The sequence below is a fragment of the Callithrix jacchus genome, chromosome 20 (assembly GCF_049354715.1).
Source record: "Callithrix jacchus isolate 240 chromosome 20, calJac240_pri, whole genome shotgun sequence".
Lineage (NCBI taxonomy): Eukaryota > Metazoa > Chordata > Mammalia > Primates > Cebidae > Callithrix > Callithrix jacchus.
Window position 1 is genome coordinate 1,134,054 of NC_133521.1, and position 16,770 is coordinate 1,150,823.

Below are 16,770 nucleotides of genomic sequence, written 5' to 3' on the forward strand. Positions count from 1 at the left end.
ATGCAGGATGGCTGGACCTGCTGCAGGGCCCAGCAGAGTGAAGGTGAATCTGGGCAGACGAGGCTGTGGGTGGAAGGGAAAGCCAGAGAGGATGCTGGGAAGGAGGAAAAGCTGGAGAGGGGCCTGGAGCATGGTTGGTGGCCAGGAAGGGCCTGGATGTACCTGAGAAAAGATGAAGTTATTTTGTTTGTTTCTGCTTTTGCCGCTGTAAAATATTTCCAAATGTATGTCTGAGGGCTAAGAACTTTTAATTAATCCATTAGTATATTAATTCATTTTTTGAGATGGATTCTTGCTCTGTCATTCAGGCAGGAGTGCAGTGGTACAGTGTTGGATCACTGCAACCTCTGCCTCCCAGGTTCAAGCAATTCTCCTGCCTCAGCCTCCCTAATAGCTGGGATTACAGGTTCCTACCACCAAGCTGGGCTAATTTTTGTAATTTTAGTAGAGACAGGGTTTCACCATATTGATCAGGCTGGTCTTGAACTTCTGACCTCAGGTGATCTGCTCACCTTGGCCTGCCAAAGTGATGGGATTGCAGCTGTGAGACACTGCATTTGGCCCTTTCTATTTTTTATTTTTTTTTTTTTTGCTAGAGAAGGATTCTTTTTAAACACAAACTTAACATCATTACCACATCTAAAAAATTAACAATAATTTTTACTAACCTCACTACCTAGTCAGTATTCAAATGCCCAGACTTTCTCATGAATTTGTTTTTATTTTGTTTGCTTTGCAGTTACTTATATTTTCAAGATGGGGTCTTGCTCTGTTGCCCAGGCTGGGGCGCCATGGCAGCATCATAGCTCACTGTAGCCCTGAACTTCTGGGCTCAAGCCATCCTTCCACCTCAGCCTCCCTAGCAGCTGGGACTATAGACGTGCACCACCATACCTGACTAATTTAATTTTTTTTTCGTAGAGATGAGGTCTCACTATGTTGACCAGGCTGGTCTAAATTCCTAGCTTCAAGCAATCCTCCCACCTCAGCCTTCTAAAGCTCTAAGATAACAGGCATGAACTGCCATACCCAGCCTGCAGTTATTGGGTTACTCACGTCAGGATGCAGATATTGTAACTGGTTGCTTCTTTTAAAACCTCTATAGATACCTCCACCACCTTCCACCAGCTCGCTGTCTCTCTCCCTCAGAATGTGTTTATTGAGGAAAGCTGGCCATTTGCCCTTTAGAGGCCTTCGTCATCTGGGTTTGCTCTTTGAATTTCTGTGGTGCAATTAACACATTCCTCTGTCTCCTGAGGGTAAATTGGCCTAGGGAAGGGCTTGAGAGGGGTCAGATTTGTTTATGGGGGGCTCCTTTTCTGCATTGTGGAAAACACTTGCAGGGGTGTCCAGGAGCTCTGGAGCCCTTGAGGAGGCTGGACAGTGGCCCTGGGGAGAGATCCGGGTTCGGCCTGGGCTGTGGGGACAGAAGGCAGTCAGGAAGGAGGAGGAGCTTAGAAGCCCAGATGGCTGTCTGCTTGGCTTTGGCAGAAGCCAGAGAGTAAAGGGAAAGGAGAAAGAGTCACAAATTCCACAAGCACCACAGAAAATAGACTTTCATTTTTATTTAGGGGACCACAGAAATTTTTTGTCCTAATTTTTGATCATAAAAACTTTCAAACATATAGAAAAGTTGAACAGTGCAATGATCACCACCACTAAGACCCAATAATTAACATTTTTCTGAATTTGCTTTATCTACGTATAGCTAAAGAAATACATATATGTTCTTTCTTTTTATCTTGTTAAAAGACAAAGTCTCACTCCATCACCCAGGCTGGAGTGCAGTGGTGCATTCCTGGCTCGCTGCAACCTCTGCCTCCTGGGTTCAAGCCATTCTTGTGACTCAGCCTCCTAAGTAGCTGGAATTACCAGGGTGCGCCACCATGCCTGGCTAATTTTTTCTTTTTTATTTGGTATTTTTAAGTAGAATTTCACTATGTTGGCCAGGCTGGTCTCAAACATCTGAGCTCAAGTGATCTGCCTGCCTTGGCCTCCCTAAGTGCCAGGGTTGCAGACCTAATACATATATCCTCTCTCTCTCTCTCTCTCTCTCTGTCTCTCCCTCTCTCTCTGTCTGTCTCTCTGTCTCTCTATCTCTCTCTCTCTTTCCCTCTCTCTCTCTCTCTCCCTCTCTCCCTCTATCTCTCCCTCTCCCTATCTCTCTCTCTCTTCCTCTCTCTCTCTTCCTCTCTCTCTCTCTTTCCCTCTCTCTCTCTGTCTGCTAAAGGATTTGATAGTGAGTTGCAAACATTGTGATGCTTCATCCCTCACTACGTCACCATGGATCTCCTAAAAATGACCCCCAACCCTTGTGACCATTAGTATTGCTGAGAAAATGAACATGAATCAGCAAATGTCTGGCAGATGTGAGCTCGTGGTATTTATTGAGCTCCTGCTGTGGGCCAGGCCTAGCACTTGGCTCAGCCCCACTTTCTCTCACTTGACCCTCAGAACCACAGGCAGTAGCCATGCATTCTCTGTACTTTACACAGGAGGAGATGGACTCAGAGAGGCAAAGTGACTCACCCAAGGTCACACAGCTCTGTAGTGTGATGGCCAAGGTGGAGCTTGACTAGAACCTAGGCCTGTGTGGCTATGCCCACTGTGTTCATGGTAGCCCAGCCCCTTGACCAGCAGGCCCCTTGGAATGCACCTTTCCTAGGCTTGGCCAGAATACTGTGTCACTTGAGAATAAAGTCAACATGGCACTCTCCATGTTCTTAAACCCAGGCCCAGAGAAGTCAAAGGACCTGCTGCAGGTCACGTGGCAATTGAATGGGGCCAGCCTTTAGTCTCCTGCCCCTGCTCCCCACAGTTCATCAGTCAGCACCCTCTGCCCCCACCACTAGGCACAACCCAGGGGAGGTGGCTTCCTTGGGGATTCATTTAGATGTGGGAATCATTCCAGATGGACAGGCAGCAGCTGAGAAGAAGGGCTGGTGCCGTCAACAGAGTCAGTCTAGAAGCCTGGCTGTGCCACTTTTTAGCTTGGTGACCTTGGGCAAATGACAACCTCTCTGATGCTCAGTTTCTCCTAAACCCACCTGCCAAGCTTCTTCTGAGGCTCTAATGGGGTGGGCCTGGGGCTCCAACAGTGCTGGGCACCTCGCAGGCATGCTTTAAACATTTGCTTTTCTCTTCCCGCCCTTTGTTTACAGTCTTGCCCTCACTAGGCATTCAATACATGTAGAATGCAGGGATTCAGTCAGCGACCCTTTATGAGAGACCCACCCTGTGCCATGCGCTAGGCCTTGGAGAGTCAATGAGGAGCAAAACACATGGCCCTACCCCGGTAGAGCTTAAGGACTGTGGGAGACATGGCTCAGTCTGCCAGGACAGTGCTGCAGGGTGAGCCTCAGCAGGGCTTCTGTTGGTGGGTGGACCACTGCAGGACAGGGACGGCTTCCCTGAGGAGGGGACCACTGAGCCAAGAGCAGAAAGAAGGACAGGCATTAAGTGGACAATGGGGAGCAGGGAACAGGAGAGCAAATGAGTATAATCGTGCTACTTCTCTCAGCCTCAGTTCCCCCATCTGTAAAATGGGATGCTGATGCTATCTCGCCGGCTGGCTTTGAGAACTTGGTGACGTCGCAGATGTGAATATGTTCTGTTCTCCTGCCAGCTCCCCACAAAAGAGGCTCTGCAAGTATCTGAGGCCCCTGTTCCTCCCTCTGGCCCCTCTGGAAGGCTCACCTCCTACTTTCCTCTCCCCAGTGTTGGACAAGTGGTGAATATCAAGGCCCCGCCATCCTATCTGACTGAGTGAAGAGGCTGTGGCAGGAGGCCTCAGTTCCTCCCCACCGGGCCTCCCCACAGGGCTGCCGGGCTTCCTGCAGACCTGCAATCCAATCGAACCAGCAGGAGAGGGCACCTCAGACTCGGCCACAGCCTGTGTACAACCTGGTATCCTAAGTGACTCGCCTCACCTCTCTCCTCTGTGGCTTTCAGTGGTCTCACAGGTCCACCCTGGAGTGTGCTGGAGAGGGCGCCATGCTCAGTTGGAGGCTGTTCCTGCGTGCTTCTAGTCAGAAGTGCCCTTGCACGTGCTTTTGTTGCCCAGGCTGGAGTGCAGTGGCATGATCTTGGCTCACTGAAACCTGTCTCCCAGGTTGACATGATTCTTCTGCCTCAGGCTCCCGAGTTGCTGGGATTACAGGCCTGCACCACCATGCACAGCTAATTTTGTATTTTTAGCAGAGACAGGGTTTCTCCATGTTGGTCAAGATGGTCTCAAACTCCTGATCTCAGGTGATCTGCCCACCTCAGCCTTCTGAAGTGCTGGGATTACAGGTGTGAGCCACCACGCCCGGCTGAGTTTGGGTCTCATGTTTAGAGCAATGGGCAGGTTTTCTGGCACTTTTTAACAAGAAGTGACACGATCAGGTACATATTTAGGACACTCACTCTGGTGGCTCTACAGAGAACAGGGAAGCAGTGCTAGTGGTGAGAAGAATGGTCAGGAGCCCAGGAGAGAGCAGGAGGAAAGGCCCATCTGGCATCAATGTCTGTGATGTTGCATGGGACAAAAGGGTCCCCACTCCCCTTCACTACCGTCTCCAAGTGTGAGTGCCCCAAGCATGATTTTCTAGAGACTGGCTCCTGTTAGAAGGGTCTAAGCTCCCTACTAGACTGAATTCTCAAAGGCAGGAATCACAAGATATCTGCCTGATAAGAGTTAAGTGTGTGAAGCCAAAAGATAACTCAGTGCTGGCGATGATGCGGTGAGATGGGAAGCTTGTGCACTTCAGGGGGAGACAGGAATCAGAACAACTTTTCCAGAAAGTAAGTTGATGATAAGGGCTTTAAAAATGACCCTGCGTGTTGGACACTAAGGTACACACCTGTAATCTCAACACTTTGGGAGGCCGAAGTGGGAGGATGTCTTGAGCCCAGGAGTTCACCAGACCGGGAGAATATAGCAAGACTAATTAGCAAAAAATCACAAACTCCCGAAGCACCTCAGGAATGGGGCTGGTCAGTTACATGGTAGTGAACACCCTCAACCAGGGCTTTGGAGCCTTTTGTTTCTTTGCCTTGTTTGCTCTAATGAGATGTGTAAAAAAGACTGGAAATGTGTCATAATGTTGAAAGGAAAACATAAACAATTTTAAATGCAGTAGAGTCTCAACTGTGTAAAAACTATGCATAGGGCTGGGCACAGTGGCTCATGCCTGTAATCCCAGCACTTTGGTAGGCTGAGGTGGGTGGATCACTTGAGGTCAGGAGTTCCAAGACCAGCCTGGCCAATGGGGTAAAATTCTGTCTCTACTAAAAATACAGAAATTAGCCAGGTGTGGTGGCACATGCCTGTTATCCCAGCCACTTGGGAGGCTGAGGCTGAGGCAGGAGCATTGCCTGAACCCAGGAAGTGGAGGTTGTATTGAGCCAAGATTGCAGCACTGCACTGCTGCATGGGTGACAGAGCAAGACTTTATCTCCCAAAACAAAAGAAATGGAAGAAAAATCTATCAAAATGTGAACCATGATGAAAATGTGGGTGAATATTTTCTTCTTCTTCCACTTTTCTGTATTTCTCAAATGTTCTGTCATTTGTATTGCTTTTATGATGAGAGAAAAGTTTTCTTTTTTTAAGAAGAGAACTGAGTTTTTGCCTCTTCTGCAGGCAACATCACAGTCCTGGAGGCTGACGTCAATGTAAAAGGGCTTGGCCCAGCCAACGAGACAGAATTTCCCATCATGGCACAACCCCCAGCTATTTACAGTGACAACACACTGGAGCAGTGGCTGGATGCAGTGCTGGGCTCTTCCCAGAAGGGTAAGGGCCCCTCTGAAACCCTCCCCACCCCCAGCCCTCTGGCCCTGGGGCAGCATGTGCAGAGATCCCTTGCTGGGAAGCAAGTCCAGTCCTGACACGAGGTGTCATTGCCTTGGCTTTCTCATCACAGTTCTATAGATGCCCAGGCTCAGTCAGGACTCAGTGAGGTGGGGGGTGCATCAGTGCACGTCCTGGTGTTGTCTCCTGGACACACGAGGGGACAGCAGGCAGTACAGCATGTGAACTGCAAGGTGCCACGCATGCCCAGAGTGCTTCCTCCTGTATTCACAGAACTGAGTAGCAAGTTCAAAGCCAAGCCCCACCCTTCCCCTCTACACCTCTTTGCCAGTCACAGTCAGAATCCAGGCATCACTGTAATGCCTCTTACTCTCCTTCCCTTATCCTCATGTCCACTCAGTTGCTGCCTCCGCCAATCCTAACCCCTAACCCTGCCTCCATCTAGTTGCAGCCACATTGTAACTCTCACTGACTTCCTGCCCCAAATTCAGCCCCTACAGGCTTCCCTTGACCACCATGACCACACACACCTGAGGGATTTTTTCAAAATACCAGTTTTGTCATGCTACTCCTCTGCTTTAATCCTCCATGGCTCCCCATGGTCCTCAGGAAAAAAGTGTGATCTTGGCCTGGCTTTCAACATCCCTCTGTATCTTCCCAGCCTCATCTTACCACCCTGAAAAGTACCAGGTCCCTTCTCTGCAGAGATTCCCTCCTCTACTTAAATGCACTTTCCAAAGGCTGAATGACCTCCCTACAGGCTCTGGTGGTTTAGGGCCCTCTGAACCTCCTCAAAAACCCCAGCCCCTTTTCAATGGAGACCAGATTTCCAGCTAGAGCAGCTGCAGGCCCAAATCCTTACCTGGCCTCTAGGAGGAGATGGGAACTCGTCTAGAGGCAGGCTGTCCTTCTTTGAGTTAGCTCTGCCTCTCCAAAAGGCTTTTCTCACACCCTGCAGGGATGTGGTCCTTGTCCTTCCACCCTCCCCTGACCGCACCATACACACACACACTCTCTCTCTCTCTCTCTCTCTCTCTCTCTCTCTCTCTCTCTCTCTCTCTCTCTGCTTTCTGCCCAGGGAGTAAAACCTTCCTGGTTCCTTCATCAGTTCCCTAAGCCCTTGTCCCTTTCCCCACAGGCATCAAACTGGAATTCAAGAACATCAAGGCCGTGGGCCCCTCCCTGGACCTCTGGTGGTGGCTGACAGAGGAAGACAAAGTGCAGCAGCCCGTGTGGATCAACACTGACATCTTAAGGGGCCCCAGTGTGCCCATCTCACTTGAGGTCAGTGCCACACAGTGAGTGTTCGCCTCTCTGTCCCAGCTGTGTCCGGCCCTTTTCTGTCAACACCTAGCACGTGAGGATCTTAGAGGACCTCTGAGTTTGTCTCCAGTCAGCTATATCGTCCCACCTCTGAGCCTTTGCACAAGCTGTTCCCTCTGCCTCCAATGCAGAGGATTTCCCCCTTTTCTGACAAATCACTGGCCAGTTGTTATCTCCTCCAGAAACTTCCTTGACATCCCAGGCTGCTGCAGGACTTCTCTGGGCCCCTCAACCCCCACGCTTCCTTCCGACACAGCCTAACTTCATGGAGCTGTCACTGTGGGTTCACAGGTCTGTCACCCTACTGCATTAAACTCCTAGAGGGCAAACCGGCCCAAGTCCTCCCTATATTCCCCAGTGACTATCACAGGATTTGGCCTGCTAGAAAAGTCTAAAACCTTGACTCCTTCCCCAGCCCATGAGTTCCAGAAGCACTGCTTGCAGCCCTCACATGCAGTTGTCGCACATGCTCTATGGTTTACAAGGAGACCACATGAGAGGAGGGCCTGTCTCTGCCAGGTTAGAGCTTTCTCCCCATTTTGCAGAAGAGAAAGCTGACAAGAGAAGGAGCTCAGTTTGTTCCATGTTTATTACATGTCCCAGACACGGTTTTAAGCACTTTACTTAAAGAACATTTAGCTCTGGCCGGGCGCGGTGGCTCAAGCCTGTAATCCCAGCACTTTGGGAGGCCGAGGTGGGTGGATCACGAGGTCAAGATGATCGAGACCATCCTGGTCAACATGGTGAAACCCCGTCTCTACTAAAAATACAAAAATTAGCTGGGCGTTGTGGTGCACGCCTGTAATCCCAGCTACTCGGGAGGCTGAGGCAGGAGAATTGCCTGAACCCAGGAGGCGGAGGTAGCAGTGAGCCGAGATTGCGCCATTGCACTCCAGCCTGGGTAACGAGAGCGAAACTCCGTCTCAAAGAAAAAAAAAAAAAAAGAACATTTAGCTCTTACGAAAATGAGCTAAGTACTATTGTTTTCATTTCATTAATGCGGGGACTATATTATAGAAGTTAAAAGACCTGCCTAAGTCTAGTAAGTGGCACAGCAAAGATTCAAATCCAGGCCTTCTGATTCTACGCTGCCGGCTCTTTCCCATCCATCTCTCTCTCCACCCATCCAACCAGCCACAACCATCCATGTAGCCCTTACTATTGTGCTTCTCAAGTGGAGGTGCTTTCCGAAAGCAGCACTTTGGGAAATGTAATCAATGGCCCAAGATAAATATGACCTGTCTTCTTGGAGTGCTGATTTTACTTAGTATGGTTTTTTTGGTGGGCACTGGGTGACAACATAATTTGCCTATTAAAATTTGCATCTTTTAAAGAAGAAAAGTACAAAGAAAAAATTAAAATATTTTCATCAAGGCCAAGTTGAAATAAAATTTTCGGCTGGGCATGGTGGCTCACACCTAGAATCCCAGTACTTTCAGAGGCCGAGATGAGTGGATCCTTTGAGCTCAGGAGTTTGAGACCACCTGAGCAACACGGCAAGACCCTGTATAGAAAGAAAAAGAGGAAGGAGAAAGATACAAGCGGAAAGGAGGGAGGGGAGGAGAGAAGAAGGGGAGAGGAGAAAGGAAGTTTTTTTTTTTGAGACAGAGTCTCATTCTGTCTCCCAGGCTGGAGTGCAGTGGTGCAATCTCAGCTCACTGCAACCTGCACCTCCCAGGTTCAAGCACTTCTCCTGCCTCAGCCTCTTGAGTAGCTGGGACTACAGGAGCAAGCTGCCACACTCAGCTAATTTTTTGTACTTCAGTAGAGATGGGGTTTCACAGTGTTGCCTGGGCTGGGAAGGAGAGAAATATTTTACAGAAAACCCGAGAAACTTCAAAGATTCACAGCTGCAGAGCGCAGACTCCGACATGCAGGGACTGAGTCAGTTCTGTGTCTAGAAAGGGATGTTTAAGAAGCCTGCCCTGCTAGAGGGGAGGACGTCTATGAGGCCGAGTGACCCATCCAAGGTCAGAATCAGGATCTGAACCCAGACTTTCCTGACGCCAAAGTCCATGCCCAATTCATGGGACCCGAAACAAACCATTGTATCATTTGGGACTCTGCTTCTGAGCTTATCACAGATCCGATAGGCCCTGCCACTCCCTAGCATGGTGACAAGAACCCACAGGAGAGGAAGGGGCCATTACAGCTCCATGAGACCAACATCTCCACTTTTTTTGCAGGTTCCTGGCCTTGGTCCAGGAGAAGTATCCCAAGGTCACCCTGTCTCCAGGCTGGCCATGGGAACATGGCCATGTTCCCAAACAGGATGTACAAATCAGCCATGGTGGAGAAGATGCACGAGCTGGTTGGAGTGGTGCCCCAGAGGGTCACCTTCCCTGTGTGGTCTTCCATGGCTTGGGCCACTTGGCCCCACTGCAGCTGGCTGCTGAGCCAATCTAAGAGGTGAAAACCACCAAACCCACCCCACCCTCCTGGAGGCGCTGATGCTCTCAGCAAGATCCCAGATGCTCATGGATGGACGGGTCTTTTTTTTGAGATGGTGTCTTGCTCTGTCACCCAGGCTGGAGTGCGGTGTCACCATCTCAGCTCACTTCGACCTTTCCCTCCTGGGTTCAAGTGACTCTCCTGCCTCAGTCTCCCAAGTAGCTGGGACTACAGGTGTGTGCCACCACTCCTGGCTAATTTTTTGTATTTTTAGTAGAGATGGGGTTTCACCATGTTAGCTGGGATGGTCTCGATCTCTTGACCTCGTAATCTGCCCACCTCAGCCTCCCAAAGTGCTGGGATTACAGACATGAGCTACCACACCCAGCCATGGATGGAAGGGTCTTAAAGGTCATTGGTCCAACTCCTGCTGGTGTTCATGCCCTCTACAGAGTCCCTGCTTTCTTCTTGCATACCTGTGATGATGGGCTACTCACTCCCTCCTGAGGTAGCCCTTTCATTAGTGGGTAATTCTCTGCCCCCTCCCAGAAAACATTTCTACGGAGACACAATTTGTCTCGCCACAGCTTCCTCCAGTAGAAGCCAGGTATAGCCCCGGAGCTACACATATTGTGCCTTCAACCCCTGACCTAGGATAGCCATATAGGAATTTAGAGACTCCCCGGCCCCTACTATTACCCCTACTTCCCTTAGCTGCTCCCCCCAGGACTCTCAAAGCTGCTCCTCCCTCTCTTCATGCTTGACTCACCCTTCCACATCCTCCCTCATTTGTCCTGCCCCTTTCCTAGGACAGGACTCAGAAATAGACACTGCAAGTGAGAAGGCAGGACAGGCTCCCCCACCCTCCTGGGCCTCTGCTTTCAGCCATCTTTCCTGAATTTCCTCTGGCTCCTGCCCTTGGGAAGGTGTAGGACTCAGGGAGAAGTGGCAGGTGGGCAACTGGAGGACAGATGCTCTACCTTGGGCCCAGCTGACATCCAGTTCTGAGCACAGGAGTGGGGCTGAGGGTCTTGCTGGGCCCCGACCGGCATTGAGCCAGCTCTGGTGGCCCCAGCTATAGCCTGACGCTGTGACAGGCTGCCACAGACCCCATGTTGGTGGAGGACCCGCTCTACATCCAGGACAACACTGCTGTCCACCAAGTCTACTATGACATCTTTGAGCCTTTCCTGTCACAGTTGAAGCAGCTTGCCTGTAAGGAGAGGAACTAGGGGGGGTCGTGTGGACTGGATTCTGCACAGGATAGCACTTGGCAGGCACTGGAGCAGAGCTGGGAGGAAGGGATATCAGAAGGGGGAAAGCCACGGTGGGGAAGGAGGAGGGTGCATTTTCGGTACCAGGCCCTGGTATGGTAGGTTAAGCTTCACATATCCATTTTATTTTTATTTTTTTAAGATGGAGTCTGGCTTTGTCACCCCGGCTGGAGTGCAGTGGCATGATCTCAGCTCATTGCAACCTCTGTCTCGGGTTCAAGCGATTCTCCTGCACCACCACACCCGCTAATTTTTGTATTTTTGGTAGAGACAGGGTTCCACCATGTTGGCCAAGCTGGTCTCAAACTCCTGCCCTCAGGTGATCCACCTGCCTCAGCCTCCCAAAGTGCTGGGATTACAGGCCTTAGCCACTGTGCCCCGTCCACATATCCATATTAGAGAGAAACAGAGGCTCAGAACAGTTCAGGAATTTATACAGTCACTCAACTTGTATGTGGTCCAGCAGGCAGGAACCCAGCAAATTCCAAACCCCATATTATTTTGGTGCACAAGCTCCACTGTGGGTTACTCTGATGTTTCAGGGACCTCCACTGTATTTGCTGAGCAGTGATCAGATGCTGTCACCCAACCCCTCATTCCCTTGTCCCAGAATCCAGGATAGCCGCAGTTCAGCTATCTCAAAGGGGCCGCATCAGACTCAGCATTCCTGCCACCTAAGCAAGCGGGGAAGGATACCAGCTCTTGGGCCAGGCAGATCTGCTCTCAGCAGGTCCCACTCCCAGCAATTCTACGCACTGCTTATAGGAGCTTGGCCAAATCACTTCCTGTGTCCACAAAGCAAGGAAGTTAGAGCTGCTCGGCAGGGTGCCAGGAGGCTTGGAGAGGATGCCTGGAGAGCTGCGGCCTACAGGTATACCATGAAGGCAGCCATTTCACCTTGGTGCTTCGGGGCCCACAGTGAATGCCGCAGGGAAATGAATTGACTGTACAAGGAGCGGCCTGATCCCTCGTCTCCAGCTGCCCGGGGCTGATGGGCTGAATGTCGAGTGGCTGGTTCCCCATGTCCAGGGCAGTGATAAAACAGCAACGATGACCCTCCCAGGTAAGGTCTGCCTTCAGCCCTGGTGCTCCTAGGTCATCTGCAGGAGTGTTCTCTGCTTGCGGCAGGTACCTCCGGTCTCTGTTGCCATGGCAAGATGGGTTTATTTACACCATGTGCTAGATGCAAGGTGGGGCAGGGGTGCAGGAGAGGGAGAGGGAGTACAATGGTGTCAAGAGCACAGGGCTCCTGGCCTTTAGCCCCCAGCCACAGTGCTGTGGGTAAGGCTGGCACCAGCCTCCAGGCTGAGTCACAGGTAAAGGCCAAGAGCTGAAGCAAGAGTTTCTCATGCACCAGGCACATTTATAAAGCAAACCTGGAGCCCAAAACTGGGTTGACAGATTCCAGAGAGGCAAGGCCCTTGGATGCCCCCAGAACTCCCACTGCCCCTTTAGCAAGGGTCTCTAACACCCTATAATAACCCAAATCCTAAACACTGTTGCCTCTGCTGCCTCTTCCAGGCACAGAAGGCATGATCCTGCTGAACAACGGCCTCGAGGGAACTGTGGCTGAGAAACCCGTGCCCATCGTTCATGCTCCAAGTGGCAGCATTCTGATGCTGGAGTCCCGTCTGCAGCAGCTGGCCACACATCCCGGACACTGGGGTGTCCATTTGCAAATAGCAGAGCCTGCAGCCCTCCCTGGCCTTGCTGGCATGCCTCTCCAGCCTTGGCCTCTTGCATTAGCCTGTGTGGGTGGGGGCCAAAATCTCCCATGGGAGTTATTTAGTCCCTGGCCATGTGGCTGGCAGGGAGCTACTTACAGCTGTTGCTGAGGTCTTCCCCCACATGACTGCGGCACCAGGCTGGCCTGAGGAGGTGCCGGGCAGTGGCTACAGGGAACAGCTGCTCACAGATATGCTAGAGCTGTGCCAGGAGCTCTGGCAACCTGTGTCCTTCCAGATGCCGGCCATGCCATGGGGCCATAGCACAACTGGAGCCATAGCCAGGCTGCTGGCCTCCTCCCCCCAGACAACCATCACAGTGGAGCACAGCCTAGCTGGGGGCTGCTATGCCTCTGTGAAGACAGTGCTGCTGGCAGCCAGGACTGTGGACAGGAACCAAGACTACTACAGGCTGCCTCAGGGGTACTGCAAGGACTTGCTGGCTGATGTTGGCAGAAACTGAGCACCCGGGGTGGTGGGCCAGTGGACCTCAGGGCGGAGGCTGCCCATAGGGAGGCAAGAAGAGATAAAAGGCCTTTTCCTTTCTCCGGCACTGTGTGTGAGTCCTTGGGGCAGGATGGAGTGGGGGTGTGCATGATGTGGCCACTGAGGGCATCTAGAGGGTGTGGAGGCTAGGGGCCAGGTCATTCTGGTTGTCTAGGAGAAACTGCTGGAAAGCCTTGAAGGTGGCATAGTAGTCAGAGGAGAGGCCAGCCACATTGGTGGTCATGTAGTTGAGAATGCCCCTGGTGGCCTGGTTGTAGCAAGACACCTGCAGGATTGGGAGGCCAGGCTCAGGGGGACTTAGCTCAGGGAGGGTTCCAGGAGCAGGTGGGAGCCCAGTGGGAATGAGGCTGGTGGTGAGTCAGTCTTGCTCGCCTTCTAGGAGGGCAGGAAATTCAACCCAGCTCCCCAGGGTCTTAGATTACATGGCTGTCAGGCATGACCTCCTCCAGCAGATCTCCCCCAGCCCTTCCTAGGGTGCTGACAACCCTGGCTTCCTGCCACCACACACCACATTGTCATCACACATCTTCCTGCCAGCTGGTGTCCCTGGAGGGCGGAGGCTTCGTCTCCAGGGCCCAGCTCTGAATCTTGGCCAAAGAGATGCTAGACAGGAGTCCAGGGATGGTTCTGAGGCGCTCATTGGCTCAAGCATATGAATTCAGCAGACACCAGGTGAATCTTTGCTGGGTGGATCTCAGCCAGACTTGGTGGCAGGGACATAGCAGAAGCTGTGAGCAGGGAGGATGCAGTACCCACCCTCGCTTTCCCTCAGCCTCCTCCCCACGTCAGCCTGGACTACCCTGCTGGGTTTTCTGGGCCCTCGGAGCCTTATGAAGCCTCCTGCATGAGAAGGGCTCTCCATGCATGATGGAGTTTCAGTTCAGAATCCAGACCTTCTGCCCTCAGTGCCCAGAGCTTTTCCCAAGACCATGCAGCAGCCTCAGACCCACCACTACACAGATGATACCATTTTCAGATCCTGACACTCAGGCTTCCCCAGGCCGGGAGACCCAGCTCTGGACTATCCTAGCCCAGCAGTGCTGAGCTCCAGACACACGTGTGTCGGGGTGGAACCAGGCTGGGGGTGTGGCGGGGGGGTGGCCTCACCTTGGTCAGCTGGTCTCCCTCATGCCAGAGGCAGAAGCCTGAGCAGAAGTTCTCTCCATGTCTGTACTCTGGTGTCTCTCAGTGTGTGGGCAGCGTGACCGACCTCAGCTCAATGATTTAGAGTCTCTGAGTGAAGGAATGGAAGCAAGGGGGTAGGGGTCAGCCATAGAAGAAAGTGGGGCCTGTTCTGCCCAGCCAAGGCCCAGACCCTGCCTCCTCTGGCACGGATTCCTCATCAGGGGCTGCATGGCACGTTGACTCTTAAAGCCCGACACCTGGCTCAGGGCCCGGCTGGAGGGAGGGGCGCCTGTGCATTAGCACGGAATTCACTGGGAGCCAACCTGACTCTGCTGTGGACTTTCTGGAAAAGGCACTCCATGCCAATGTGCGGGGGAAGAGTGTGGGCTGCTTTGGGATATTTTTTCTGTATGTATCTTTCCAGCAAAAGAGTTGTTTAGGCCCTCCAGGCCACATGGGGCTGTCAGAGGAAGGAGGTCAAGGGGGTGGCCATGTGAAAAATACCTGTCTAAAGCCTGCATCAAGGCAGCCTGAGCCACCGTGGGTGAGGGTGACCCTCCCTTAAAATGTGACAAGAGGGGAAGTATGTGCTCCTGTCTCTATTTTACCCAAGGTAAAGCCGCAGCAGCTCAGAAAACTCTAGTGGTGCCTGGGGCACCACAGCCAATGGGAAGCAGAGTGCTGGCTCCAGGCTGATGCTCTTCCCTGGGAGAGGGATGCGGCCCCCCTAACACTGTCCCGTTGTGCCCGCAACCCCACAACAGATAGTCACACACCGATTGTCACAAGGCTTCTGCCTCGAGGCCAGGATCACGAAGTCCTGGAGCTTGGTGTGATCTCTGAGGGCAGAGCTGGTGATGTGGTAGATGGTGTCATCCTTGTCTACCTGCTGCACGAGCTCCCCACTCTTGTGGGGAGGCCGAGATCTCAGCCTCCAGCTCCAATGCATCCAGCTCCCATGGAAGCCTCAGGTCTGCCCGGGCCCTCCCACACCACAGGGACCAAGAAGATTCCGTGGTGGGATGTCACCCCCTCTACTGCTCACCAGGGAGCAGCAGGTAGGCAGCAGGACCCAGCCAGGATGGACACACACTTCCACATGCACACACATGTGGTCCTGTGTGCACAGGTACATGGACAGACACCAGTGCACACAGAGACCCATGTGTATCCGCACCTGTCTGTGCAGGTACTGACACCACAAGGATGTGTGATGATTTAGCAGCTGTGCTTAACATTTACCGAGCACCCGCTGAGTGCCAGGTGCTGTTCTAAGTGCTTTACATGTGTCACTTAATCCGTAAGAGCCCCATGCTGTAGACACTGCTAGTATCCCCATCTCATAGATAAAGAAAATAACCTGGCCGTGTCCACGGAGCTAATAAGGAAGCAGGGCTGGGGTGTTCAGGCTGTCAGTGGCAGAGATGTATCCCCAGGCCCCGGCACCCAACACAGATGTGTGTGGGCATACATGGCTCATATCAACACAGACGTGTGTGGGCATACACGGCTCATATCAACACAGACGTGTGTGGGCATACACGGCTCATATCAACACAGACGTGTGTGGGCATACACGGCTCATATCAACACAGACGTGTGTGGGCATACACGGCTCATATCAACACAGACGTGTGTGGGCATACACGGCTCATATCAACAGACATGTGTGGGCATACACGGCTCATATCAACAGACGTGTGTGGGCATACATGGCTCATATCAACACAGACGTGTGTGGGCATACACAGCTCATATCAACACATTCCCACACCCAGGAGGAACACATCGCCATGTTTGGACCCAGTTTCTCCTCCCCACTCTTCTGCTGCACTCAGCAGTACTCAGGGTATGGGGAAGAAGCTAGCCGCTCTTTCCCCTCAGGCCTCTCCCCCACAAATCCCAACAGGTATCAAGATTTGGTCTGGCCTTCAAAGCCCACCCCATCCTCCCTCCAAGAAGCCCACCCAACACATGCACAAATGCTCTCCCCCTACACAGCATTCCCCACCAAATCACCTCTCTGCCTTCTGGAAGGGGACCACCAGCAGGCCTGAGTCAACTGGACTAGAGCTTTTGAAAGCAACATGGCCCTTTTTGCAAAGAAACCTTCAGCAGGAAGCCCATGTGTGGAGAGCAACCAGCCTGCTTTGGAGAAGATAGATGGGGTAGGAAGCGGAAGGGTAGTTTGTCAAAATACAATTTGCCTAATGACCAGTGCACTGAATTTCCAAACACACAGAACCTCCTTACAGAAATCCTCCAGAATGGAGGCTCCTCATGACAAGCTCTCAAAGACACCCCCAAGCTAGGATGTTGGCAGGACAGAAAATGACTTTAAGGGGACTTGAAAAACACAAATTTTGCTATTCTCCTAAGAACACATTTATCTTCCTTGACTAAATTCGAGAAGAGTCATATGAACAATCAATAAATTTGGAGGAACAAATGTATCTAAAGGAATAACATATTTCCATTCATAATCATTCATTACATTCAAAAATAACATATTCGTGAGGAAAGTCAGCACACTTGGTCAGGTCAGCAACTGGCCATGCTATTAGTTGACATAAAGTCAAGAGAGGGTCCTGCACACCCCTCGGCCTTCTGACTCCACCCCAAGCAGTCC

General features: G+C 51.8%; 1 long non-coding RNA gene and 2 pseudogenes across 50 annotated transcripts in view; 1 reads left to right on the top strand and 2 right to left on the bottom strand.

Annotated features, from left to right (window-relative positions):
• On the top strand, positions 1-13,036 carry LOC144580604 (protein FAM151A-like; annotated as a pseudogene).
• LOC144580570 (uncharacterized) overlaps positions 1-16,770 on the bottom strand; it is a 185,573-nt gene that overhangs the window by 94,631 nt on the left and 74,172 nt on the right. The gene's annotated exons all lie outside the window — the stretch shown is intronic.
• The window catches only part of LOC144576557 (acyl-coenzyme A thioesterase 11-like), a 16,723-nt pseudogene continuing 12,631 nt past the window's right edge, over positions 12,679-16,770 (bottom strand).